The 27990-nt window shown below is 44.9% G+C and overlaps 1 protein-coding gene and 1 long non-coding RNA gene across 5 annotated transcripts in view; one reads left to right on the top strand and one right to left on the bottom strand.

The window, feature by feature from the left end:
• LOC308585313 (uncharacterized protein) overlaps nucleotides 1–27990 on the bottom strand; it is a 180917-nt gene that overhangs the window by 41634 nt on the left and 111293 nt on the right. The window lies entirely within an intron of this gene.
• Nucleotides 10–27703, top strand: LOC308585327. Of its 2 annotated transcripts, none has more exons than XR_014007276.1 (4): nucleotides 10–134; nucleotides 17146–17278; nucleotides 25487–25609; nucleotides 27577–27703. It is a non-coding gene; the product is annotated as an uncharacterized lncRNA (long non-coding RNA). The 2 variants fall into 2 exon arrangements; XR_014007277.1 differs by having other exon boundaries at nucleotides 25484–25609.

Here is a 27990-nt window from a genome sequence, read left to right as displayed (position 1 = left end):
TGGGTGGAAGGCAGAAGAAGCGAGTATTTAGCTGGATGTTAGTCGCTGGGTGTCAGTTGGTGATTCCTAGTGGACAGGCAGAAGATGACGACAATGTCAGCAAAGGAAGAGGATTGAGAAGGAAGGCCTGAGAGGTAGGCAAAGTGGCTTGGTGGATGGAGTAGCTGAAACATTTGGCATATGCAGAAGATACAAGGGGAGAACCTGTCCGTGGTGCTGAATGGTAAGGGAGAGGCAGTTTAGAAGAACAGACTGGTGTCTGGTAGGAGAGCCTGAAGAAGATTCCAGGATAGGACAGCAGATACAGACCTGTGTTTTAACAGGTCAGGAGAGGCTTCAACAAAAGTCCTCGGTATTACAGTGCTGGGGAAGCTTAACCCTGATTCATTGTAAGAAGGCAGGCCGATGTAGGCCAACTGAGGGCAGAGGTTGGAAGGGCAGCTTCCTATTTCCTCCAGTGGATCAACTTCCATTCATCCATGCTTGTGCTTTCATTGATTCTTCGAACTAAAACCAAAGCAGCTTTTTGCTACCCATGCTCAAATGAGCAAGTAGTTCTATAAGCTGGTGAGGACAAAGGTTCGTGATTAGAAGTGGATTGTTTTGCTGCCAGGCTTTTAATACACAGTAGTTTCGTCTGCAGCCTCTGAGTGACAGCCTGGCTTGCTTCCTGCATTGTGTAATTTGAGATGACCTTAGTTTCACACACCATAGATGAATAGGTCTGTTAGCTCATGGGGCTTTTCTGTAATTGCGTTCAGGTTAATATGTGTGGCCTTCGTCAAGTTACATATGTCAGGGCTACAGTCTCTATGGCATTGTCTTGCTGTTTTGAAATGTAGATGGATCCTTTCATTGCCACATTCCTAGAAAACTCTTAGCACCATTTATAATTCTAAATGAATTTCATGGAAGGATTTCTCTCTGCATTTTCTCAACAGGGCTTGGTATGAGTACATTTATTTCTGCATTCCTTTAACTGTGTGGCCTATTTTGGCTCCTTGGGCTCCAGACTTGTGCTATAAATTTAATCCATTTATCAGCCAAGGATTAAGCATCCTAGCCTCAAGTGCAAAGCTAAGCAGGGTCCGGTATGGTTAGGGTTATGTTAAGTGCACATTAATTCCCGCTGAGTTTTACTGTGCTATACTCAGTGGGTTTTTTTCTTTAAAAATGTATAGCGGTACTCTCATTTTGACTCAAGAAAATCACCATTTTATTGTTCTAATCGGGAAAAATAAACACAGTAAATGGACAAAAGTACAAAAATTCACAATTTTTTTTGGGTATGCGTACCCCTGCATCCCCCCAGAAAAATGCACTGGCTATACTAGTTGTTTCCTGGCCTAGGTGGACAATGTTTTTGGCGTGAGTGAGATTTGGGTAATGTGAGAGGAAAGGTGTTGATGGCTTTGAACAGTTTGCCAATCTTATTTCCTAGTTTGTGATCTTGAATTCTTGATTAGTCAAATTTACTGGCCACCCCACCCTAATTGCCTAGAACTATACTTGCAACAAGTAACAAGGTAATTATTTTACCCTAACCCTTCTGGTTCAGAGAGACCAAAATCCAAATGTCTTGTACCACTTCCAAGCAACATCTAGGATGTAGTTTTGGAAGGTCTCTGAGGAGAACATTCCAAAGCTGAGAGGCTGCCATGGAAAAGGCACCTGTCTCGGTATACCTTTGTGGATCTGATTTGGCAATATACATTGCATGCTTAACAGTGTCACCCACACATGTCTGGTCAGAAGTAAGCCTATTGTTTTCCATGCAGTTTCCTTTCAGCCCCAGGGAGCACTCCAAATTAATCCCAAGGGCCTTGATGGAACTAGGGGAGGAAGATATCTGTTCAGATCTAGTCTATTAGGCTTATATACACACAGAATACCATGTTTTATATTTCTATGACTGTCTCTCTGTCTGCATTCTGACAATATTGGAGGAGGTAAGATAAAATTTTATACTACTTTTATACCCTTTTATACTACTCATTCTAAGGAAAAAGGCCGTATTTTGAACATTGTCCTTAATAAACAGGTAGCAAAGAGCAGTTTCTTTGCAAGCAACACAACCTTAAACACAAATAGTTACCGGTATTTTCCAGAATTGAGCTGACACTGAGATTTGCTAACAAATAATTTCCTGGTGAAAATTCTTATCTTGCATGAAAAGGAGGGTTATGACCAGGTAAGCATTTCTCTTCATACAAAATTGAAACTGACTTTCCACGGATAACACTGAAGTTCAAAAGACAACGGAAGTCTCTCCTGCTCTCTGAAAGTTCAACCAATATTTTCCTTTCTTTCTAGAGTGCTGGGTGAGAAGTTTATGGGAGGCCAGAACTGCTGCTACTGTGCTTTTGTTACCATGTGATTCCACTGCAGCCTTTCATTTCATGATTTCTTTGAAACCAAAATAGGGTTTTCTGTGTGCGGTTAAGCACCAACAGCTTTTATAGAATGAACTCAATCAAAAATGGCTCCTTTGCTTGGCTTTATCTTTGTGCTTTTCACTTTGTAGCCCAAGTGATATCCTTTCAGCCACCTGTCAGCCATTAGCACTTCTGTTTCACCACACGTTTCCTTCAGGACCACATTCAAAACTTAGTGCAAAATAAACCATTGCATGTATGCTTGTCAAGAAATGATGTCCCTGTGTATGAATCATTGTTTAAGCCCCTGGTCTCATTTTTTGTTGTTGTTGTTTAGTCGTTTAGTCGTGTCCGACTCTTCGTGACCCCATGGACCAGAGCACGCCAGGCACTCCTGTGTTCCACTGCCTCCCGCAGTTTGGTCAAACTCATGCTGCTAGCTTCGAGAACACTGTCCAACCATCTCGTCCTCTGTCGTCCCCTTCTCCTTGTGCCCTCAGTCTTTCCCAACATCAGGGTCTTTCCCAGGGAGTTTTCTCTTCTCCTGAGGTGGCCAAAGTACTGGAGCCTCAGCTTCAGGATCTGTCCTTCCAGTGAGCACTCAGGGCTGATTTCCTTAAGAACGGATAGGTTTGACCTTCTTGCAGTCCATGGGACTCTCAAGGGTCTCTTCGGGTTTATTTCTGTTTGGCAGGGCTGGGGAACCTTTGACCCTCCTGATGCTAGTGGACTACAACTCCCATCATCCCTTAACTTTGGCCGCACTGACTCCAGCTGATGGGAATGGAGTCCAACAACTATTGCAGAGCCAGAGATTCCTCAGCTCAACACTTTTCCCTACTCTGCACCAATGGCATAGGTCTGCTTTTACTTTCCACAAACGATGACCTGTCTCACAGGTTTATAAGCAACTTTCTGAAAAGGTTGCCTTGGGAAAGGCAGCTCACTAAGCCACATCAGGCAGAGCAATCCATCACCACCCCTTATTCTGGGCCAAAGGGGTTAGAGTAGCAGTGGAAATAATATAAATGGAACTGAAATTGCATGGAATATACTGGGTTAAAAGTACATATCTGAACTACCAGAAGTGATGTGCTCCAAGTATCTCAGATACTTAGAGACTATGACATTCATACAGAAATATTTTGACTTTATGTGCCAATGAGAAAGCAGTAGCTTGAATGCTGTTAGGATTTCATCTAAAAAAGTGAATGGCCATCAAATGTTTCTGGTCCTTTAAGAAGAAAAGAAAAGAAAAACCCTGCTATTTGATCCTATGACCTCATGTAACAGTGATGGATTATGCAGGATGTCCCACATTAATAGGCATTTTCAGCTCATTCTACACCTTGATTTCAGTAAGAGGCTCATTATTCTTTTTTAATCTCATATTCATGTGGGGCATGAAAAGGACAAAGGCATCAGTTTTGAATGTAAAGGGTTCCCCTTCGCACTCCAACCAGGACAATGGTTCTCTCCTATTCACTTAAGGAAGTAGGACTATCTAAAAGTTTAGGTCCTAAACTTTAGGAATAGATTCTTAACTATACTGGCAACTGAGCACTAGGGACTCAGTATGGAGTTTCCTGCCTGGGAGATTTTCAGGAAGAAACCTGCTTCTACAGCAGTGCTCAATATTTGATAAGTACAGCAGTGGTCAGCACCAATATCAGTTCTCAGCTGGAGCAGCAGCTCTTAACAGACTCAGGCTGAATTCTCAAAAACATTTTAACACTGTTCATGCCTACCCAAAAGCTTGAGTTTAATGGCCTTGAACCCAGGAAAATTGGTACAGGATTCCACATGCAACAGGGAGTTCATCCCCCCCCCCCATTGTGTTTCTGAGCAAGCATGGTTAGGACTGTAGTGCATGACTACAATCCTTATGATGGAAATAAATGACCAAATATATTTGGTTAAAAGCTGCTGCTGCACTGTGAGTTGGGAAGGCCGCTCCCTCCTCAGGCTGATCCCACCAGGCCCAGGGGGCGGGGCCAGACTGACTCACCACTGCCACAGCTTAAGAGGCCACACGAGGCACCGGAACACCACTGCTGCTGCTGCTGCACTGTGAGTTGGGAAGGCCGCTCCCTCCTCAGGCTGATCCCACCAGGCCCAGGGGGCGGGGCCAGACTGACTCACCACTGCCACAGCTTAAGAGGCCTCATGAGGCACCGGGACACCATTGCTGCGGCTCCACCGTGGGGGTTGAGGAAGGCCGCTCCCTCCTGTAGGCACACTCTTCCAGGCCTAGGGGGCGGGGCCCACACTCGCCACCGCTACTGTTTTAAGGACACTGATGTTGCCGCGGCAAATGCTTAATATGTTTTTATATATTTTAAAATGTTTTATAGGGGTTTTTATTTTTTACTTTGTTGTCCCACCATGAACGGTGGTTTTTATTGATGTATTTCTATTTTGTTTTGTTTTAGTTTGGTTTGGGGTTGGCTATTGAGTGGGGTGGGGATTTGTTGTGTTGGTACAATTGTTTTGATTTGACTTGTTTCTATTCTGTAAATGGAGGTTGGTTTGAGGCTTGGGATTGCTACCGTAGTGGGGCGAGGGAGGTATGGCGGTGGGGGCAGATGTCATAGGCGAAGGGGATCGAGATATGGATATGCTCGTACCCCTTCCAATCTGCGCCCCATCCCGAGGGACGAAGGTAGGGTGAGCAAGGATTACTCACCTCCGTCACTGGTGTTGTGCAATGCCAGGTCTATAGGCAAAAAACCGCCACCCTGCGAGACTTCTTCACCTCGCAGGGGGTTGACCTGGCTTGTGTGACGGAGACCTGGGTGCGCGAAGGGGAAACTGTTACCTTACGAGAGATGGCGCCCCCAGGTTTCTCCGTCCTCCACCAGTCGCGGACTGTGGGCCGGGGGGGAGGGGTGGCATTATTAATCCGAGAAGATTGTTCTTTCAGGGCTCTGCCATCGCCATCGATCCCCGGCATTGAATGTGTTGGCCTAGTGTGGGGCTCCGAGGTGAGCTTGGCTGTCTGGCTGGTGTACCGGCCACCTAGCGCACCAGCAGCCACCCTGTCAGGCCTGTTGGAGGCGGTGGCCGGCTGGGCCTTGGAGTTCCCCAACCTATTGGTACTGGGGGACTTCAACATCCATGCTGATGCCACTCCCTCCTCACAGGCTCTGGACCTGGTGTCTTCCATGGCGACACTAGGGCTCTCCCAGTTTGTTTCGGGCCCCACACATCAAGCAGGCCACACGCTGGATTTGATCTTTGGCGCCGGTATAGATGTGATCATGTCTCCCTCGATGAAGGTGCCATGGTCTGATCACTACGCACTGAAAGCCAGGATTGATTTTCCACCCCCACCCCGCTTAGGTGGCGAGCCAATTTGGGCTCGCCCGCGGAGGCTGATGGACCCTGATAGATTCCGTCAGGCCTTGCGGGACCTTGCTCCCCCTGGCGACTCATTGACTGAGCTTGTTGAGGGCTGGAATACCCAGCTCCTGGCAGCCATCGATGAGATCGCACCTAAGCGCCCTCTGCGACCCCGCAGAAACCGGGCCCCCTGGTTTACCGAGGAGCTTCGGAAAATGAAGCGGGACCTCAGACGGCTAGAGCGAGTATGGCGGGGTGCCCGTGACGGAGCCTCAAGAACATCTTATAGGGTTTTTATGAAAACCTATGAGATGGCAGTGAAGGCCGCTAAGAAGTCTTACTTCTCGGCCTCCATTGCATCCGCTAGCTCTCGCCCGGCGCAATTATTTAGTATAATTCGGTCTCTAACGTCCGTTGAAGGACAGCCAAATTTAAATAACAATCTGACACACAGCTGTGAGGCATTTGCGAGCTTTTTTGCGGAGAAGGTCCTGTTGCTCCGCCATGACCTCCCTGCCAATTTGGATACAATAAAGGAACTGGAGGCCCCTCGACTGTCCTCGGGTCCAGTATTGGACCACTTTGACCGGATATCCCCAGCCGATGTGGACAGATTCCTCCAAGCTGGAAAGCCCACCACCTGTCCTCTTGACCCGTGCCCGTCATGGCTGATTAGAGCGTGTCCAGACGAGGTGCGGGCCCCCCTGGGGGATATCATCAATTTGTCCCTTGGCACCGGGATATTCCCAGGGGAACTGAAGGAGGCGGTGGTGCGTCCGCTCTTAAAGAAAACATCGTTAGATCCCTTAGATCTATCCAATTACCGCCCGGTCTCGAATCTTCCATTCCTGGGTAAGGTGATTGAGAGAGCGGTTGCTGAACAGCTTGGTAGGTTTCTGGATGAAACATCTGCTTTGGATCCATTCCAGTCCGGCTTCCGTGCTGGTCATGGGACCGAGACGGCTCTGGTCGCCCTAACAGATGATCTCCGCAGGCAGCTGGATCGAGGCGGGTCGGGGCTGCTGATTCTTCTAGATCTGTCAGCAGCCTTTGACATGGTCGATCACGAACTCCTGGACCACCGCCTTGCCGACGTGGGGATCCAGGGCACAGTCCTTCAATGGCTGCGCTCGTTTCTCTCTGATCGGGGACAGAGGGTGGCGCTTGGGGGGGAATTGTCATCGCGTCACTCCTTGGTGTGCGGAGTGCCTCAGGGTGCGATTCTCTCCCCGATGCTTTTTAACATCTTTATGCGCCCCCTCGCCCAGCTTGTCCGGAGTTTTGGGCTGGGTTGCCATCAGTATGCTGATGACACCCAACTCTATCTCTTGATGGATGGCCATCCTAACTCGGCCCCAGACACACTGACCAGATGTCTGGAAGCTGTGGCTGGATGGTTACGTGGGAGCCGGTTGAAGTTAAATCCGTCGAAGACAGAGGTCCTCTGGCTGGGGCGGGACGATATGGGATCGAGGGGGCAACTCCCATCTCTTGCGGGGGTGCAATTAGTGCCAGCACCGTCTGTTAAGAGTTTGGGTGTAATCTTCGATACCTCCCTCTCTATGGAGGCGCAGATTACAGCTATAACAAAGGCGGCATTTTTCCATCTCCGCCAAGCTAAGCAGTTGGCCCCTTATCTCTCTCGCCCTGACCTAGCCACTGTGATCCATGCGACGGTCACCTCCAGACTGGATTATTGTAACTCGCTCTACGTGGGGCTGCCCTTGAGACTGACCCAGAAACTCCAGCGGGTGCAGAATGCCGCAGCGAGACTCCTTACGGGGTCTTCGCTGCGGGATCACATTCATCCGGTGCTATACCAGCTGCACTGGCTCCCGGTGGAGTACAGGATCAGGTTTAAGGTGCTGGTTTTAACCTTTAAAGCCCTATACGGCCTAGGACCCTCGTACCTACGGGACCGCCTCTCCTGGTATGCCCCACAGAGAAACCTACGGTCTACAAATAATAACACCCTCAAGGTCCCAGGCCTCAGAGAGGTTAGGCTGGCCTCAACTAGAGCCAGGGCCTTCTCGGCTGCAGCTCCAACCTGGTGGAATGCTCTGTCACAAGAGACCAGGGCCCTGCGGGACTTGACATCTTTCCGCAGGGCCTGCAAGACAGAGTTGTTCCGCCAGGCCTTTAGTCAGGGCGCAGCCTGACCCCCTCCTCTGGCAACCTGCACAGAATTCTGTTTAATCGGTTGCCACCAATGTGATTTTAACTAATTTTATAATGAAATATTTTTAGAATGTGTTATTATTTGATTGTTTATTTGGTTGTTGTTAGCCGCCCTGAGCCCGGCTCAGCTGGGGAGGGCGGGATATAAATAAAATTTATTATTATTATTATTATTATTATTATTAAGGGAGACAATAGATAGGAGCCTCCCAGGAATCTTGGTTTCTTTTTACAGGCTTTTATAAAAATCAGATGCAACCTTGATGTGAAGACCACAATCCTAAACATGTCTCATCATAGCCAACCAGATGTTGGGATTTCATTCCTCCCGTTGCAGGATGTGTGATTGTTTTCATCACATGTCTGTGTTGACATTCCATATTGTTGGAGTCATGAGAGCAGAAGTTCAGTTACACTGTTCCATTGTGTAGTACTTTTGTTTTTCTTCTGTCTTGGGGATGAAGAAAGAGAGAGGAGCCATGTTTTCTTTTGTTCTGTTTTGTACATAATAAAGTAGCTTAGAAATCCACACATCCAATGCTTAGCTTCTGTTTGAACTCTGCTATTGTATTGTGTGCATATATCTCCGGATACAGTATGTGTCGCAGAAGCGCATCGGGAAAGAAGAGTGATGAATCATCCCAAGGGTTGCTTGTGGGGGGGGGGGGACATAGCTGCCCTGCATTCTCCAGTTGGTGCAAGAACCCCAGCGAGGTCTATTTCAGTGTACCCAGGCACCAACACCAGATGCCTATGGGAGCAGCTCTTTCTCATTCATATACACATCTGTCAGTCCAATGACCAGATCATGTATGAATAAGTTAAAAGGCATTGGTCCATATATATTGGTCCATGTATATATAGGTCCATATAAAACACACATACACATATACTAGGGACTCATCTCTCTCCATTGTGATAACAAACCATTCTTTCCTACTCTCTAATCCTTGCTGTTTCCTCTTTACTCCTGCACTCTGTGTCTACCCTCCATCCCTCTGGTTATCTCTGAAAGCCAAGATTCTGTGTGCAAAACTAGCAATATTGACATCAAAAGGGGCAGCATCACTACATGATCTCAGACTTCAGATGTTGCTGGACCACACATGCTGCTCAGTGCTAATTAATTCACTTTATTCCTGCACACCATGACTTGGTTCCAAATCCTCTGTCGAAACAGCAGCTGAAAGGCTTTGATTCGCTTCCAAAAGAGCCGAAAGCAATTTGCTCCTCTGCAAATTTTAACGCAGAATATTTTTCCAGATATTTTTTCAGAATATTCCAATATTTGCCAAGCATTCTCTGTATATTTGATGCCCTGTCATATTTTATTTTGCCATTCGATATGTGGCATTTGATGTCGCTATCTGATCACTGGCATGGTAAGCACTTTAGCAACGGACAGTATTTAGCATCCAATAGCATCTGTCAGATGGCATGCAATGGTATCTGACAGTGTTTGACAGCCTCTGATATTTCCTAGATGATGCCAACGAGCACTTGAATTTTGGAATAGACTGTCACATTGAAAGTTCGTATCTGAATTCTGAAATGTTGCACTCATTCTGAGCAGTGAAGCTAGACTAGAGTATGCCAACTTTTGAATATTAGTTTTCATTCTGATTTCTAGTTAAACTAACATGAGAAATTTCTCATGGGCATGGTCTTCTCTGTGAAAAGTAGCAATGTGGGCATCACATTCTAGTACCACCCACCCCAAGTTGCGGCAAATGTTCGCTTTGCCCCATAGTAGAAAGAACCATAACCTGCTAGAACTAGACTCATAACGTCCGTTGAAACTGTAAACATTTACGAACCATGTTTCATAGCCTTCAACATCTTGGCTTCGGCAGTATATTAGGCCAAACTACACTGCCACCCAAGACAGCTCATATTTGTTCCCAAAAGTGCTGTTCACCACCACAGCAGCTTCATGGACAAATAGCAAGGAAGGGAGCACCGTGGTAGTAAATGTCCCCCCCACACACACACCAAAAAAAGACCTTTCGGATCAGGGCCCCATGACTGCTTTTTCTTCAAAATAAACATTATCAGCTGCTATTAAAAGCAAGAATAATGTAACCTGTGGGCTGCCCTCCTATCTGTTTTCTTCTGTGCTGTTACAGTCTTTTCCATTTTCTCTGTTTCAAATGTTTTCCCTTATACAAAAGTTGTGACCTACACCTGTATTGGCTCCTATATATATATAATTCCTGTTCTAATATTATTCCTGTCCGTTATTCCCATCATCAGACGGTGATTGTGGAAGGCCTATGCATTAAGTACAAAAAGGTTCCAGATACATCATGCAAACACTGTTATTTTGGGTTTTCTTCTTTCTTTGTTTGTTTTACAAAAATGGGGGGTTTTGCATATCTGTTGTTGTTGTTGTTTAGTCGTTTAGTCATGTCCGACTCTTCATGACCCCATGGACCAGAGCACACAAGGCACTTCTGTCTTCCACTGCCTCCCGCAGTTGGGTCAAACTCATGCTGGTAGCTTCGAGAACACTATCCAACCATCTCGTCCTCTCTCGTCCCCTTCTCCTTGTGCCCTCCATCTTTCCCAACATCAGGGTCTTTTCCAGGGAGTATATCTAGATCTTTATATGTAGTGAAGTAGTGGTAGAGACACTGAGTTTAGTGCAGCAATGAAAGCTATTTAGCTTATTCTAGGGTTGCCATATTTCATATCCAGACACAAAGGTTGTTGGGCTTTCCAGACGTTATGGTAACCCTAGTTTATTCATAAAATCATTTTTACAACACTTGAGACTATCAAGTAGCATTTGCTCCAGCCCATAGTTCCAGCAAGGTTAGAGGGGTCTGTTTTGAGAGAGAGAGAGAGAGAGAGAGAGAGAGAGAGAGAGAGAGAGAGAGAGCTAGCTTTCTTTGATATAAATCAAATCTATATATGTTGGGGAATAGCCATCGTAACATCTGTGCACCTCATTCCTTGTTCGGAAGTTCAGAATGTTCTATCTTGAAATTGATTTCTAAGTAATATATAAACATTGTCCACTGACTGACCATCCTTGAACGTTTATATGCTCTTGGAGCTAAAGATGTGAATGATAAATGCTGCTGACATATGTAGCAATGAATCATTTTGCTGGATTTTCTGATATATATTTTTAATCGTAGCTTGAGCAATCGAAGTCTATCTTTGGGTTTACCCCTATGAAGCAGCCAACTGAAAAATAACCCCCAAGATTTATTCCCATTTTAATGGGAAAATCCATGGAAAGTGACGGCATCAATGTAACCACATACACATTTTAGAATTAAGGTCGATCCATCCTTGGAGATGCGGAAAGGGCTTGTTGACCATGGATTGTTTTGCCTTTCATGAATAAATTCAAATGTGCCATTTCTGATACAGTAACATATCAAGCTGTTACTGAAGCAAAGAGTATAATTTGAAATGATTAGGGTCCATATAACAGATAATTTTTATCTAAAGCCATATAAAATTTAAAGAATCTATTGCAAATTAAGGGCATAGAATAGGTATCTCAGACTGGAAAAACGACTTCTTTGCAAGTCACTTAAATGCCAGACTACTATTGTTCTTTATTTCTGCCTCCTGTAGTGGCTCAAGATTGAATTGGGGTTTGAACCCATTTGCAGCCAGAGATTTCACCAATCTAGTAGTGGGCAGGATCAAGCGGTGGCACTCAACCAACTTCCAGTTGTCTGTGTCCCTGCCCCATACTGGGATGGAGAGGGGGCGGTGAAGCTTCATCATGGTCAACCTTGATGTTGTCTTGCAACTGCGTACTGGGAGAATGTGATGGGCCCCACAGGAAATCAAGGTCATGTGAGCACTGCCTGCCCACCCATTATCCACTACTGAACCAATCCCTGGGTGGAAATGACAGTCTAGGAAACAATCTCCAGTGACATCATTTGCAGTCCCATAATTCCTAGCTCCATAGCCCTGCAGCAATCTGTGTGGAGCTGCCATTTCCCTGCTTTCCTGATTTGAATTTCAAGTTTGGATTGTTTCATCTGTGTCTTATTTTAATTATGATTTAATGTAGCTGTTTCACTATGTATTTTATGTATTGGTAGCTGTATTTTTTATAAAGGCATCTGAAGGCAGCCCTGTTTAGGGAAGTTTTAAATGTTTCGTGTTTTATCGTGTTTTAAATATTCTGCTGCAAGCCGCCCAGAGTGGCTGGGGAAACCCAGCCAGATGGGCGGGGTATGTATGTATGTAAGTTTATTTGTTTATTTTTAATTGACAGCTATCTTTTTTATTTTTGTTATATTGCTGTTGGCTTTTATTTGTCCGTGAACCACTATGGTGGTGCTTCTCAAAATGAAAGGCCTTATATAAATTACATTTTTGTGCTAGTGTTTCGCAGAGACATATTAGTACAGACTTTCAGAATCCAGATGTTAATGACCAACTGTAGCTGATGGGGCCTAATAAGTGCTAATATACTAAGATTAAACAATCTGGATATTTTTAGTTTATTTGTGGATGAGAATCTATGCTGTGCAATATTGTTATCAGCTTGTTCACAACTAGCAGCTTGCGCAGTTGGTTCAATCAATGAGTAACAATTAGATTTTGGATTCATTCATCAATATAAATGGAAAGGAGTTACTAGAGGAAAGCACAAGTGTCTCTAAAGAACAAAGTGAATCCTTTTCCATTTGGTATGATATACTGACATAAACCAGCAATTGGGAATACATGAAACATGGTATTTTATAATGCAAAATGGTTATAATGTCCTAGAGGGTTTTGAAAACCCACTTTTTAAAACCTATTTGAATGAGAACAGTTTTGCCATCATTTAGTTTGGTTTACAAAGATGTTGCTTTCAACACTTAAATGTTAATTTGTTGCCCAAAGTACGAACATCATACATCCCTGCATGAGATACAGTGGGTACCCACTATTTTTGTGCTTTCTAGAAATGATTGAAGACCTTTTTGATTCAACAAGCTTTTCCAGTTGAGTGAAAGGGTGCTTATTCCCTGTTGTTTGTAAATTTCTTTTTAAAAGAATACAATGCTATTTTTTTGTTGTTATTTTGTAAATCACCTTGACACTAATGTGGAAGGCCATTAATAAATTAGTAAACTAAATTTACTAATTTATTAATTAATTAGTAAACTAAATTTATTTGGGACTAGGGAGGAATTTGTCCTCCAGGCAAATTGAGCCAGTCTGGGGGTTTTGCCTTCCTCATAGCAATTGTCACAGATTGGGCAGATAAGGCACTGGGTTGTATACCTAGTCAAGGTGGATCAGGGGGGTGAGTGGGACTCTCACCACCCACTCCAAGGGATAGGGGTATCCTGTTAAAGGGTTCCGGGGGAGGTGCTTCCATCTTTATGCCCAGGCTGGGGCTGATGGGTTAGAGTAATACTCCACAACAGTGATCTTAGAAGTCACCCCGCTTTTATGTATGCCACGGGGTGATCCTTAAGAAGAGGAGTTTGGATTTGATATCCCCCCCTTCACTCCCTTTAAGGAGTCTCAAAGCAGCTAGCATTCTCCTTTCCCTTCCTCCCCCACAACAAACACTCTGTGAGGTGAGTGGGGCTGGGAGATTTCAAAGAAGTGTGACTGGCCCAAGGTCACTCAGCAGCTGCAGGTGGAGGAGCGGAGACGCGAACCCGGTTCCCCAGATTACAAGACTACCACTCTTAACCACTACACCACACTGGGTTAACCCAAGATTAACCCTTCTCCAAATCAACCAGCAGTCAGGTTGGGTGATTCTGGATAAATACACAACGCCTATGCCAAGATTTGCTTTCATCTGTAATAAATAATGTGGTGGCCTGTATTATCCCAAAGTGGTTGTCTTGTGATTATTTTATCTTCCCTGGTTAGCCCCTGGCTGCTTGCTACCTCATGCCACCTGGGCCCACAACCCTAGTTTGTTAAAGGTACTGACAGATGATAGACAGACCCCTATTCTATTCACGGAACTACATTCCCAGAGTCGTTTAGCAATCTACCCTTCTTCCCCAGAAAACCCCAGAAGTTGTAGCTTTCTCAGGAACACCCCATATCCAGTTGTTCTCAAAAAGTTTAAGCCTTCTCAATGTAATTTTAAAAAACCACACTACTTAAAATCATAACAGATTGTGTGTATCATTAACTAAATCAACAGCATTAAAATAAACATCCAAGTGGGGAGGAGGGCATTACTGCAAAATATAAAACTAGCTTCAATATAATCTATCCCACAAGCTATTTGGGTATGATCCATTCAAGGTTAGGTCTCACTGATTTCAGTGGACAAGCTAGGAATAATGTAAATTATACATGGAGATGGGACCTAGGAAAACTGCGATGAGTCAGTATCATTCTGCTAAATGCAGATTATTCTTTTTTAGCCTTCAAGTACATAAACTTGATTGGATCATGCCCTTTCTCTTCAAGCTGTTCAGAAACATCAAATAATATGCCTTTGTTATACCCTTTATTGCAGTGGCGTAGCGTGGCTTGTCAGCACCCGGGGCAAGGCAAGTAATTTGCGCCCCCTAACCCGTGGATTTGCGCCCCCTAACCCTAACCCCCGGCCCCCCCTGCACCCCCCACGCTACACCACTGTTTCCTGGCAGTTTTATTCTCTTGGCAAACCGCTTTTGTAGCTGTCAAGCGGTTTATAAATTTTAGGATTTTTTTTTTTTAAAAGGGCATTTTCAGAAAAAGCTGCTCGTGGCTCTCAGCTGTTCCCTCTCAGCTGCTCGCTCCTAGTTTGTGGGAGGGTGGATTTAAGGCGTGACGGGGGGGGGGTGCGTGCGAAGAAGGGCAACCTCTCCCCACTCCGCCGCTTTGCTCCACCCTGGCAGGCAGGCTGGCAGGCTGGCTACACGCGACGCGCTCGGAGAGGGCCTCCGGATCGTCCCCCGGGCTGGGCAAGGGCTCGTTCTCACGCAGCGGCTGTTGCGCAGCCTCGCCGCCGCCGCCGCCCTTGCTCCTTCGCGTGCGGGGAAAGGCCGCCGGCAGCCCTGGGAGCGCCTCCCTCCGCGCCTTCACACGCAGCTGTGCCAGCCCAGCAGGCGGCTCCCATCCTCCCCGAGCCCCGGCCAGGCTAGCGGGGGTTGTGAGCCACCTGCAGGGAGCCGGGGGTCCTAGCAGGCTCCCTCGGAAGGTGGAGCGGGGCCCTCCTTCGCTGGAGGTTGGATGGCCAGCTGCGAGGAATTCTTAGCAGGCTCGCTCCACCTCCTCCTCCTCCCGACTTTGCAAGGAATTAGCAGGCTCGCTCCACCTCCTCCTCCTCCCGACTTTGCTGCTGCTGCTGCGCGGCTTTTTTCCTCTACCGACGGCACGCTGTGCCTTGGAGAGGTTCTCGCTTCCTTGAGGGGGGCCGGCCAAACGCGCCCCCCAAAATGTTGCGCCCGGTGCGGCTGGCACCCCTGGCACCCCCCACGCTACGCCACTGCTTTATTGTTATTTCATGTTAGAATAACCATCAGTGCTACCAGGTAACGGGGTATTGTATCACAGATCTGTTGCTTATTTTAAAAGGCAATGTTATTCTAATTGAAACATATTGATTTCCCAGCGAATGTACTCATTTTTATATTGGCATCTCAAGGTTCAGGGAACAGAATTAAATTGTAATGTGGCAATGTACTCACATTTTAAATTATTTCCTGTTCAGGGTTGGCACAGGACAACAGTTCGAATGGCCCCTTCCTCCAATTGAAAACCTGCTTGTGTGTATATCTGTACTGTCCATATAGTTCATTCTGCGGAGCTCTCACACCTGATTTATTTATTAACTTATTATCCTTTATCATAATTTCAGGGACTTTAAAATGGCATATTGTGGAAAAGTGGGGTATAAATGGTCATATATGTTTTTTACTGAAAACATTTTAAATACCTTTAAAATAAAAAATAAAAAATAAATTTTAAAAATGAATATTTTTTTTTACTGAAAACATTTTAAATACCTTTAAAATTAAAAAAGTAAAAAATAAAATAAAAATTAAGCTCCCAGCCACTTAACTTGGAAAAGGACCAGCAGCAGCAGCTACTTCCTCCAATCCTGTGACATGGTGAGTCAATGGAGCCACTAAACATTTATGGGAGAGGAGCCACTGCTGATCTAGGGCAAAGCTTTTGGAAGGACAGAATATAAATATTGTGCTATATTATACTGAATTTGAAGAGAACCTTAGGCAAGGGCAGCAAGACAGGATGAGAAGGGACAGGCGTCTCTCCCATTATACACACACACACACACACACACACACACACACACACACACATATATATACACACACACAAAATCATTTTAACATTTCAAAACTTGACTTCCTTCCCCCTCTTTCTGCGGTTCCTTAAATTTATTTTTAATACCTTCCGCATATCCAAATTAACTTAATTTGCTCATTTATTCATCTACTTTCTCTCCCATAATATCTAATGAAGTTTCTCCTAAGAGGAGAGGGTGAGCAAGAAAGTGGAATAGTTCAATGCACATATATACAAAAGATGTCTTTTCAGTTCTTCCCTTTTCAATAAATGTACATCACTTCAGGGATTTCATTTTCATAATATGGCCTATCCTTACATAATGTTATCAGTCTTCTTTTGACTAATAAATACCTGCAGGCTATCTGTCTCCTAGTTTTCGTATTATGTAATCTAATCTCTGCTACGAAGAGAACAAGTAAATTTTCATAGTTTTGTTATAGCAAACAATGGAGAACTCTACAGGGGAATGATCCCCTTGGAATAATGGTGGAAAGAGCATAAGAATCCTAAAATAACCCTCTTCTGTGTTCTTCTTCTTTCCCCCATCACAAGTGCCAACTTCAAACAACTCTGACTCAGACATTGGTTTCATTGAGTTTAATGGGACATGTTGCCATGTGCAATTTCATTGGATGGATTTCTCCCACAAACAGGAATTAGCAAGGTTTTGTGTGAGCAGATCAATCAACCTTAATCATTAGTTTTGTTAAGAACAGGAGGTTGTTAAGAATGGCACCTAAGCTGCAGTCCTGTGATGCCTGGATAGGAGTAAGTCCCATTTAATTCAATGGGATTTCTTCTGAATATACATGCATAGGATTGTGCTGTTACTCTCATTTCTAGCTATAGTCACCCCAACACACATTGAAATATTTTAACTCCACTGTGTCTGGTGCCCCTTAATGAATTATGTATCAGAAAGGGAGGGAAAGGTGAGATGTATTGCTGTTAACCAGCACCATAATGTGATCCTGTTTGTGAATCCAGTATGATACTTTCCACCAACTAGGAAGGATCCTGCCTGAAGCCATGGAGAGCCACTGCTATTAACGGTAGACAATACTGAACCAGATGGATCATATATAACACACATCCCCCGTACTCTCTTCTCTGAAATCACTAGACAACTTTGATTCTGGTAGGTAAGTCCACTCCCTAGAGATGAAATGCTGATTCTATGGTTGTCAATACCATACCCAGTCAGCCAGTGTGGGGTAGTGGTTTGAATGTTTGGTTGGATTTGGGTGGGATAAATCTATATTTAAATTTCCTTCTCAGTTATGAAGCTCCAGAGTGGGGTTTTTTGGAGGGGCAATTTCTGATGGAAATGATGATCTAGTTCTATTATGGGTTGGGGGGGCAGATTCTCCTAAATTGTGGAGTGTCAGATCCCCCCCCCCATAATTCCTAGATGTAGTAAAAGTTAAAATTAATCCAGGTTTGATAAAGCTTTGCTAAACACAGAAGCCCCCTGGATTTAGTTATGCTAATGAGCCAAGCCAGCTTGACACAGCTAACTGAGGTGGATCTACACTGATCTGTTAGAACGTTGTAAAAGAAATGTAATATAGCTCTCAAGGTAATTTTCCATTGCCAACAGATCGCTGCTCTACAGCGCCCTCTGGTGCTGCATTTTTATAACACATTTTAAGTGTTATAACCAACCAGTATAGACTTGCCCTCCATGTGCCAAGGCTGGTGGTGGCCCGCTGGAATGTGGAGTTAACCAGGGCTATTGACTGTTTGGCTCCGAAGCGCCCTCTCCGATTGCATGGAGCCCGGACAGCCCCGTGGTTTTCCACGGATCTGAGGGCAATGAAACAATCGTTGAGACGGCTAGAGCGCCGGTGGCGGATAACTCATTCCGAATCTGACCGGACACAGGTTAGAGCTCAACGTCGAGCCTACCAAGTGGCGATAGCGACGGCGAAGAAGAATTTCTTCACCGCCTCTATTGCATCTGCAGAAAACAGCAGCAGGAGACTTTTTCAGGTGGTTCACAATTTAGCGGAACCACCTGCAACATCGGGGCCCAGTACGGGCCACATGTTCTCCTGCAATGATTTTGCAAAGTTTTTTGCAGATAAAATCGCCCAGATTCGGGAAGAAGTAGACTCCACCGTGGGAGCAGGGCCGGGGCGGGAGAGTGCTAGAGTTCTGTCTAGTCAAGTTGAGTGGGATCAATTTCAATCTGTTACCTCCGAGGATGTGGACAGGCTGCTTGGACGAGTGAAACCAACCACCTGTCTCCTGGATCCTTGCCCATCCTGGCTTATAAAAGCTAGCCGGGAAGGACTGGGCGATGGGCTTCGTGGGGTGGTGAATGCTTCCCTCCGTGAGGGAGCCTTCCCAGACCCGCTGAAAGAGGCGGTTATTAAACCGCTTCTTAAAAAACCATCTTTAGATGCGGCCACGATGGCCAACTATCGCCCAGTCTCAAATATTCCATTCCTGGGCAAGGTGATTGAGCGAGTGGTTGCTGAACAACTCCAGGCACGCCTGGAAGAAGCGGACCATTTGGATCCCTTCCAGTCGGGATTCAGGCCTCATCATGGGACTGAAACTGCCTTGGTCGCACTGGTTGATGATCTCCGGCGGGCTAGGGACAAAGGTGAGAGCTGTTTCCTAGTTCTGCTGGATCTCTCAGCGGCGTTTGATACCATCGACCATAGCATCCTTCTGGACCGTCTTGAGGGGCTGGGAGCTGGGGGCACTGTTATACAGTGGTTCCGCTCCTTCCTCCTGGGCCGTGTTCAGAAAGTGGTGGTGGGGGATGAGTGTTCAGACCCTTGGGCCCTCACTTGTGGGGTGCCTCAGGGTTCTGTCCTCTCCCCCATGCTTTTTAACATCTATATGAAGCCGCTGGGAGAGATCATCAGGAGGTTTGGGCTGGGTGTTCATCAGTATGCGGATGACACCCAGCTCTACCTCTCTTTTAAATCAGAACCAGTGAAGGCGGTGAAGGTCCTGTGTGAGTGTCTGGAGGCGGTTGGAGGATGGATGGCGGCTAACAGATTGAGGTTGAATCCTGACAAGACAGAAGTACTGTTTTTGGGGGACAGGAGGCGGGCAGGTGTGGAGGATTCCCTGGTCCTGAATGGGGTAACTGTGCCCCTGAAGGACCAGGTGCGCAGCCTGGGAGTCATTTTGGACTCACAGCTGTCCATGGAGGCACAGGTCAAATCTGTGTCCAGGGCAGCTGTTTACCAGCTCCATCTGGTACGTAGGCTGAGACCCTATCTGCCTGCGGACTGTCTCGCCAGAGTGGTGCATGCTCTGGTTATCTCCCGCTTGGACTACTGCAATGCGCTCTACGTGGGGCTACCTTTGAAGGTGACGCGGAAACTACAACTAATCCAGAATGCGGCAGCTAGACTGGTGACTGGGAGCGGCCGCCGAGACCATATAACACCGGTCTTGAAAGACCTGCATTGGCTCCCAGTACGTTTCCGAGCACAATTCAAAGTGTTGGTGCTGACCTTTAAAGCCCTAAACGGCCTCGGTCCAGTATACCTGAAGGAGCGTCTCCACCCCCATCAGTCTGCCCGGACGCTGAGGTCCAGCGCCGAGGGCCTTCTGGCGGTTCCCTCACTGCGAGAAGCAAAGCTACAGGGAACCAGGCAGAGGGCCTTCTCGGTAGTGGCGCCCGCCCTGTGGAACGCCCTTCCAGCAGATGTCAAAGCGATAAACAACTATCTGACATTCAGGAGACATCTTAAGGCAGCCCTGTTCAGGGAAGTTTTTAACGTGTGACATTTTACTGTATTTTTGGTTTTTATGGAAGCCGCCCAGAGTGGCTGGGGAGGCCCAGCCAGATGGGCGGGGTATAAATAATAAATTATTATTATTATTATTATTATCAAGGAAACCATCAGAGGGCAAGACTGCCAGACAAGGGGGAGTGGGGCCCATTGTTTTCTGGGTGCTAGTGGGCAGAGGCAAAGGCCAGGCTTAGGGTTTCAACCCTGAATGACGTAGGCCAACAGAAGGTCCTTGGAGTTGGTTAGCTGTAAAAAGAAGGGGCAGACCTCCATGTGAGCTGAGGATGACAGTCTGGATTGAAGAAGAAGAAGAAGAAGTTTGGATTTGATATCCTGCTTCATTACTATCCTAAGGCAGTGTTTTTCAACCTTTTTTGGGCAAAGGCACACTTGTTTCATGAAAAAAATCACGAGGCACACCACCATTAGAAAATGTTAAAAAAATTAACTCTGTGCCTATATTGACTATATATAAAGTAATTCTCTTGAATAGGAATCAAATAAACACAAAGAAAGTATTTTATAATTACTTTATTATGAAATAGTAAGTAAACAGAAATATGAAAAATTATAAAATACTTTATTCAGTGCGCAACCTGGGCCTGTTTGGCTGAACACAAAGGCGATATTCTGGCTGGAATCGAAGAAAGACACACACGTAGCTCTTCGTCAACAGCTCTCAGTCTCTCTCTGTATTTAGTTTTTATAGCAATCATGCTTGAAAAGCTCATCTCACACAGATATGTAGTAGAAAATGGGAGCAATGTCAAAATAGCTTTGTTTTCCAGAAGGGGGAACTCCTTGGCAGTATCCAACCAAAAACTGTCCAAAGGTAGATCAGCAAATCTTAGCTTGAAACCACGATTTTGTCTCAGTTCAGTTAGTTCCTCCTGCTCCTGTAAAGTCATGTCCTTTCCACCAACTGATGCTGAGCTATAAGGGTCCCTAACCCAGTCAAGGCATTCAGTGGAGACTGAAGAGAAATAAAATGGCAACTTCTCTGGTCCTCCTGGTGACTTGAGTCGTGACATCTTCTTCTCTCCGCTGCTGCGCACACTGTGCTCGGGCGGGAAATGAAGTCGGAAGATGATGTCCTACTGTGATAGGTCAGGCTGGAGTCTGGACCAATCATAGCCCGGACATCAGAAAAGTGGAGGGTGTCCCCCTGAGGAGCGCCGATCGGTGCCCCTGCTGGCCGAGGGTGGGGTCAAAAACCCCACCCCATACCCAGGACACAGTCCGGCGCCCGCCTAGTGGGCGAAAATTTGAATTATTTTTTTTTAAAAAAATCTTTTGAATTTTTCAATTTTTCCCACGGCACACCAGGCAACATCTCGCGGCACACTAGTGTGCCACGGAACAGTGGTTGAAAAACACTGCCCTAAGGAGTCTCAAAGCGGCTCACAATCTCCTTTTCCTTCCTCCCCCACAACAAACACTCTGTGAGGTGAGTGAGGCTGAGAGACTTCAGAGAAGTGTGACTAGCCCAAGGTCACCCAGCAGCTGCATGTGGAGGAGCGGAGACGGAAACCCAGTTCACCAGATTACAAGTCTACCGCTCTTAACCACTACACCACACTGGCTCTCAGAGACACAGAGGATGCTTTTTTACTGTCCTTTGAATCCAATGCTACCTGAAAGGGGAAAGCCAGAGCTTCATAGATGTTCTCTGCAATCCCTCCATCTAGGTGCTGGTTGTATATATGTGTGTAAATAAAACCATATATCCTAAAGACACCACAATCTCCATTGTGCCTAGTTTCTGAAGAAAACACAAACCCTGGGTAAGTGCCTGAAACCCCTGATATTTCACACTGCTAGGAGATAGGGGTGGCATATAACACTATAACCAGGTCCTCTAATCTTTCAGGCAACACCATTGGCTGGTACAACTACATAGAGAACTTGTTTCTTGCTCCTCGTACAACAAATGCAACCCTAATCAATAATTAGAGCGCTTGATAAGCCCAGGATGACCGTTAGACAAACAGGAATGTTAGCAGAATTAGTGCATTCTGCCACACATACACAGGCCCCTCTCCTTCAGTTTTGAGTGGAATTTGTCTGGAAAGCCAAACGTTCCACAAAAATCTGCCCCCAATTTTAGGGGCATGGATAATCTGCGCTGATTTTACAGCTCTTATCTGTAAGCACAAAAGGTGGATAATTTGCTGCCTGGGAATTTGCTTGTAATCCTCAACAATTATGCCACGTAATATGAGTTCTGATGACATACAATGAGATTATGATGTAGTTTATAGCCCCATCTAGTGATCCAGCCACCAAAATACTATCCTATACTTCCGATCAGGTGGAGCACTGGCAATGCGGATAACGAACCCAATGGCTGTCCTTAGGATGAACACTTGCAAAATTGCTGTCACTTTGGGGTTAGCCACTAGAGGGAAGAAAAACCAACAAATGGAAAGAGAGTAGTGATGAAAAAGGCCATGGCTAATTAAAAATCAACAGTGCTTGGTTTAGCAAATTATACATTAATTAGTTTTCTGTGGAAGTGGACAAATAAATGATTATCAAAATTTGTTGTCGTTACTAAGCAGCAATAAAAACAAAATTTGCCAGTTACTGCTATTTGTTATGCTAGCAGGTTATGGATGTACAAGTTATAGTACTGATTTCCCTCAGATTTGACTGAGGAAGTTACTTGTCTGAAGCAACCCAATGAACAGTCAGGCTCAGGAGGGGTTCAAACCCCAAATTCCACCTGCTGCACCATCATTGCAAAAACACCCACTTTCCTGGTTTTATGTCTCCACTATAATCCTAAACACTCGGCTGAAAGCACAACCCTGGTCTGCCCCTAAATACAGATAAAATTTCCTGAAAACCTCAATGTCGTGCTTAGTTGCAGATATATTTTTAACTCCCATCTCATTCCTTGGTCTTAATGAAAAGCAAGTTGTTTTTTAACTAGTGCAACTGAAAAAAACATAGTATTATATTTTTGTACTTGTTAGAGTCATAATATTATATACACTAGGGGATGGGCTGTGCACACATCTGGGGGTGGGCAGGAGGAGCTCTGCTCCTCTTAATTAATAAATAAAAATACTAGGCTAAAAATAGAAATGATCAGAATATCCACTCTGACTTTATGCACATTCATGATTATGATGTGGTATAGAAATCCTCCAATGGGAACTGTGCTATTACATTCTTATGTTTTTATTAGAATGAAAGATCTATGCTACACATACACACTCCAGGATTCCTAAAGTAACAAGCACATTTAACTATATGTATGATGCTGCAGAAATAAAGTACTGAATTCGATTCATATCACACACACTGCATAAAATTCTGCACATAATTAGTTGATCTTTTAAAAAAACATGCAATGCACGAGCAGTTCAGACATTATCAGGCATTCAAGCAAGTGGCAGCCTGATGTAGACAAAGTTCAGTCAGGTCAGAACTAGCAAATTCTGTGTATAAATCCTTTTAAAATGGAGCCTTCCTCCATCTCTAGCAATCCCGCAAACAGAAAAACACCCAGCAATACTTGCTGGTGAAGGAAGCACTCACTTAATGTCTGGGGACGTGCATACTAAATACTCTGTGCTTTGCTCCAAAATCCTAACTTGCTGTTGGACCATTGGTCATGTTGGCTGGAGCAGATGGAAATTGGAATTCAAAAACATCTGGAAGGGCACAGCTTATCCATTCATGCTCTGCAAACTGACCATGAGCAAGACTGAAGATTTGCCAATGGTTAACCCAAATTATTATTATTATTATTATTATTATTATTATTATTATTATTATTATTATTACCCCGCCCTCCCCGGCCAAGGCCAGGCTCAGGGCAGCTAACACTGAATATAAATTACAATAAAACATAATAGGGGAAAAACAACAACAGTTACCGTATTTTTCGCTCTATAACACGCACCCGACCATAACACACACGTAGTTTTTAGAGGAGGAAAATCCGTAGGCATGCCACCCGTAGGCATTCCCTCCATAACACGCACAGACATTTCCCCTTACTTTTTAGGAGGAAAAAAGTGAGTGTTATGGTGCAAAAATTACGGTAATTAAAATACAGCTTAAAATGCAGTCTCATTTTAGTAGTAGTCCATAAATCAAGACCATAAAGGGAGGAAACATCAGATATTCACCTGACAGCTATCCATGCTGGTCTTACATGGGACAGCAAAAAAGCCAAGGGGAAATTTATATACCAAATCCCATATAAGGGGTCAGAGTGAGTCCAAGCCAAAGGCCAGGCAGAACAGCTCTATCTTGCAGGCCCTGCAGAAAAATATCAAATACCACAGGGCACTGGTCTCTTGTGACAGAGCATTCCACCAAGTTGGGGCCAGTGCTGAAAAGGTCCTGGCCCTAGTTGAGACCAATCTAGCCTCCTTGAGGCTCGGGAGAGAGAAAATCCGAGCTAGGAGTACCTTCAGAGTAATAGGTCAAATAGTGTGAATGAGAGAAGAAAGATGGCTTGATCAACCCCTTCTCGGTCTCTGTGGGCACCTTTGGCTCCCTTCTCAGATGTTGCAACTCCACCTCTCAATCTTTGTTGTTGTTTGTCTGTGTCATGTGTGTGCTCTTTATGTAGTGAGGTTCATATTGAGGTGTTAAAGAGTCCACAGGGGCTGCATGATGAGGCATCTAACGTATGAACATCTAGAGGAGAAATGGGGTACAGACAGAATTCTCACCTACCCTGCTTGTAAAGAGAACTGGATATTCTATCATGTGACAGGATCAGGTACTTATGGGTGAGAACAGGGCCTCCTTATCTTAATTTCTGCAACACCATAAAGCCGCCAAGAATGTTTATATCAGGGTCATTTTAACCCCCAGTGCCTAGGACAACCATAGTTTCATTTGAATTGGAGTCTGTTTCCAATACCCTTTAAGCAAAATGCTTTAATTAATTAATAAAATAAAATAAAATAAAATAAAAAAATAAAATAAAATAATTCGTATACCACCCTTCATCCATATATCTCAGGACGGTTCACAACATAAAAATGCAAGATATAAACAAAACAAAAAATGTACCAACAGATGAATCTCCCCTCTCCCATTAAAATGGGGGGGGGGGAGAGAGAGAGAATACAAGGAGAAGGAACTGGAAAATGGGTAAGAGAGTTACAAATGATACACCCTTTTGGAGTTGGTTATAAGCCTGAACAGATATGAGGCTTGTAGAGATAATATTCACCAAGTTCATGACACTCAGATACATCTCTCCCGAAGCACCCATCCTTTCAAGCTTTACAAAGAAGATCGCTGTAATCTTGATTGCTGTGTTCACTTAACCGCATACAAATGTGCGGGTTATTGTATTGAAATAAACAAAAGAGCAGACAATCAGTTTGGACTGTTTTCACTGTAAATTGGATCCGCATTACGTGACATCATATGAATACCTTGTGCAAAGCCAACCCAAAGAGCCATAAAAATGATGCGGCGAGGAGTCAAATCAATAAATTGTTTCTTTCCTCCCGCTTAATGGTGTATGCACATCAGATAAATTCGGTCTCATCTTTCATCCTGCCTTGGGTTTGTTTGCTTATTTTCCTCCCCACACTTTTTTTTTTTTAGCAGATGTTGATTCATTCATAATTCAGCGATGAAAACTCATACCGAAAAAAACCAAGCAGAGCGACACTCAAAGCTGCAGACGGCCAATATGAAGCAATTTCATTCAGCTCAGCGGACACAACACAGGTAAACATCAGAAGATACAGGAGATATATATAAGGCATAAGCTAGCAAGCTGTCAGGAATGGTGGCCAAGAGGGCAGGCTAAGGGGTCGTTCAGCCTTCCAGTCCACTCAACCTGCATTGGACAAAGGATTTCTCAGTTCCACGCTGCTGCCACCCGCTCAGTTACAAATTCAGAACCTGTGTGGCAGAGCCAAATATCTCCTCTCAGACCCCTGCAAGCCCCTAGATCATGCCCCAATTCCCCCACAAAAGAAACTTAATGGTAGCAGTGGCATGGAGCAGGAGTTGGGCAATAGCAATGATGGGGCAGATCTTCCTGGAGGCCTCTGTGAAGCTCCAACCCCTGGTGCCTCAGATCAGAGGTGGATTTGGGGCAGTGCCAAGCGGTGTGGCTGCACCAGGTGAGCAGCCTTCTCAAAGCGTTTGCCCAGCTTTGGGAAGCAGGTGAGAAGCTCCAACGGGGTCCTAGAGTCCTCCTGCCTCCTTCTCAAAGTTGGGCAAGCACTTGCTGGTCTTGGGAAAGGAGGGCTCTAGCACCCTCCCCAGAGCCTCGTGCCTCATCCCCAAAGTCTACCTTAAGCCGTCGCTGTGAGGGCTGGGGGGAGGGAGTCAAATTGCCTCGCACAGGGCGGCATATTACTAAGCCTGGTAAATTAAAGCTCTTTGGGGTGGTTCAACTACCAGTACAGTGGTACCTTGGTTCTCAAACGCTTTGGTTCTCAAACTCCAAAAACCCAGAAGTAAGTGTTCTTGTTTTTGACTGATTTTTGGAAGCTGATTTTTGGAGCCTTGGTTTTCAAACATTTCAGAAGTCAAACGGACTTCCGGAACGGATTAAGTTTGGCGCTTTTGTTTTTGCTATTTATGTTGTGTTTTTGTTTTTGAGGCTTTTTCAGTTAATTTGTTTTTGTGACTGTGTGGAACCCAGTTCAGCTACTGATTGATTGATTGATTGATTATGTGACGGCGGAAATGGATAAAGGCCCCCCCATCCAAACAATGACTATCATCAGTGCAGGGAAGGGGGGAAAAATCAATTTTTTATTTTTATTATCTACAATACTGTCTTATTTATTTTATATTAAATTTATTAATTTTATTTAATATTTAATTATTGCTTTCATTTTATGGATCATAGGTCTCAGATAGTAAAATTAATGTTAAATTGCTGTTTTAGGGGTTGTTTTTAAAAGTCTGGAAGTGATTAATCTGTTTGGATTACTTTCTATGGGAAAGCATGCCTTGATTTTGGAACACTTTGGTTTTGGAACAGATTTCCGGAACGGATTAAGTTTGAGAACCAGGGTACCACTGTACTTATTTTTTCGCCTGCTTTTGCCTCCTCCTGCCTGCCTGTGGCTGCCCAGATGCAAGGTTTGAAATGCAGATGGTTGTTGCAATGAAAAGGTTATTTCCTAACTTTCAAAGTTATTTCAAACTTTTCCCCACAGAGCTTTGGTTTCTTTTTAGAGGATGCCTGAAGGGGAACCCTTCCATTTTGTCTGCTTTTTTTTAACCCCTGAATTACAGTGGTGCCCCGCAAGACGAATGCCTCGCAAGACGAAAAACCCGCTAGACGAAAGGGTTTTCCGTTTTTCGATGCGCTTCGCAAGACGAATTTCCTATGGGCTTGCTTCGCAAGACGAAAACGTCTTGAGAGTCTTGCGATTTTTTTCGCTTCCCCCCCTTTTTCTAAGCCGCTAAGCCGCTAATAGCCTTTTAGCCGCTAAGGCACTAAGCCGCTAAGCCTTTAATAGCCGCTAAACCGCTAATAGCGCTAATCTGCTAAGCCGCTAATAGGGTTGCTTCGCAAGACGAAGAAACCGCTAGACAAAGAGACTCGCGGAACGGGTTATTTTCGTCTTGCGAGGCACCACTGTATCCTAATTCTGTTTGCTTTTTGTTTGCAAATAATTAGTGCATTAGCCGTCACTAAAAGCATCCTTTCCTCACCTCTCTCTGAACAGATGGTGCTTTTCAGATTGAATGGGGTGATCAGATGTCCCTTTGCATTGAAGTCGCATGTGAAAAACGAGGCTTCTAACACATTCATTCATGTTTTGAAGGGAAATAAAGCACTCTTGATAATCAGAAGCGGGCTTTGCATTGGATCAACTGCAGTGGGGTTCTGCTACAAATCTCTTAACTCAGAAGCTTAAGGCTGCACTGAGAGATGTGACTTTGAAGATCAGCAAGCTAACAGGGTGTTTTTGCTTTAAAAAACAAACAAACCCCACCTGCCCACACATTCAGTGTTTATGTTGGAGAGTTCAATGAGCTTTTTCAGAAATGTCTTCAAATCATTGAACAGTATAGTCTTTCACAGCATTTCTGCCAGGAGGCAGAATGGTCATTTGTTAAAAACAGTGGCAGGTAAGGGA

The sequence above is a fragment of the Podarcis bocagei genome (genome assembly GCF_964188305.1).
Source record: "Podarcis bocagei genome assembly, chromosome: 4".
Lineage (NCBI taxonomy): Eukaryota > Metazoa > Chordata > Lepidosauria > Squamata > Lacertidae > Podarcis > Podarcis bocagei.
Note: the sequence above shows the minus strand (reverse complement) of the source record. Positions and strands in the feature narration are given on the sequence as shown.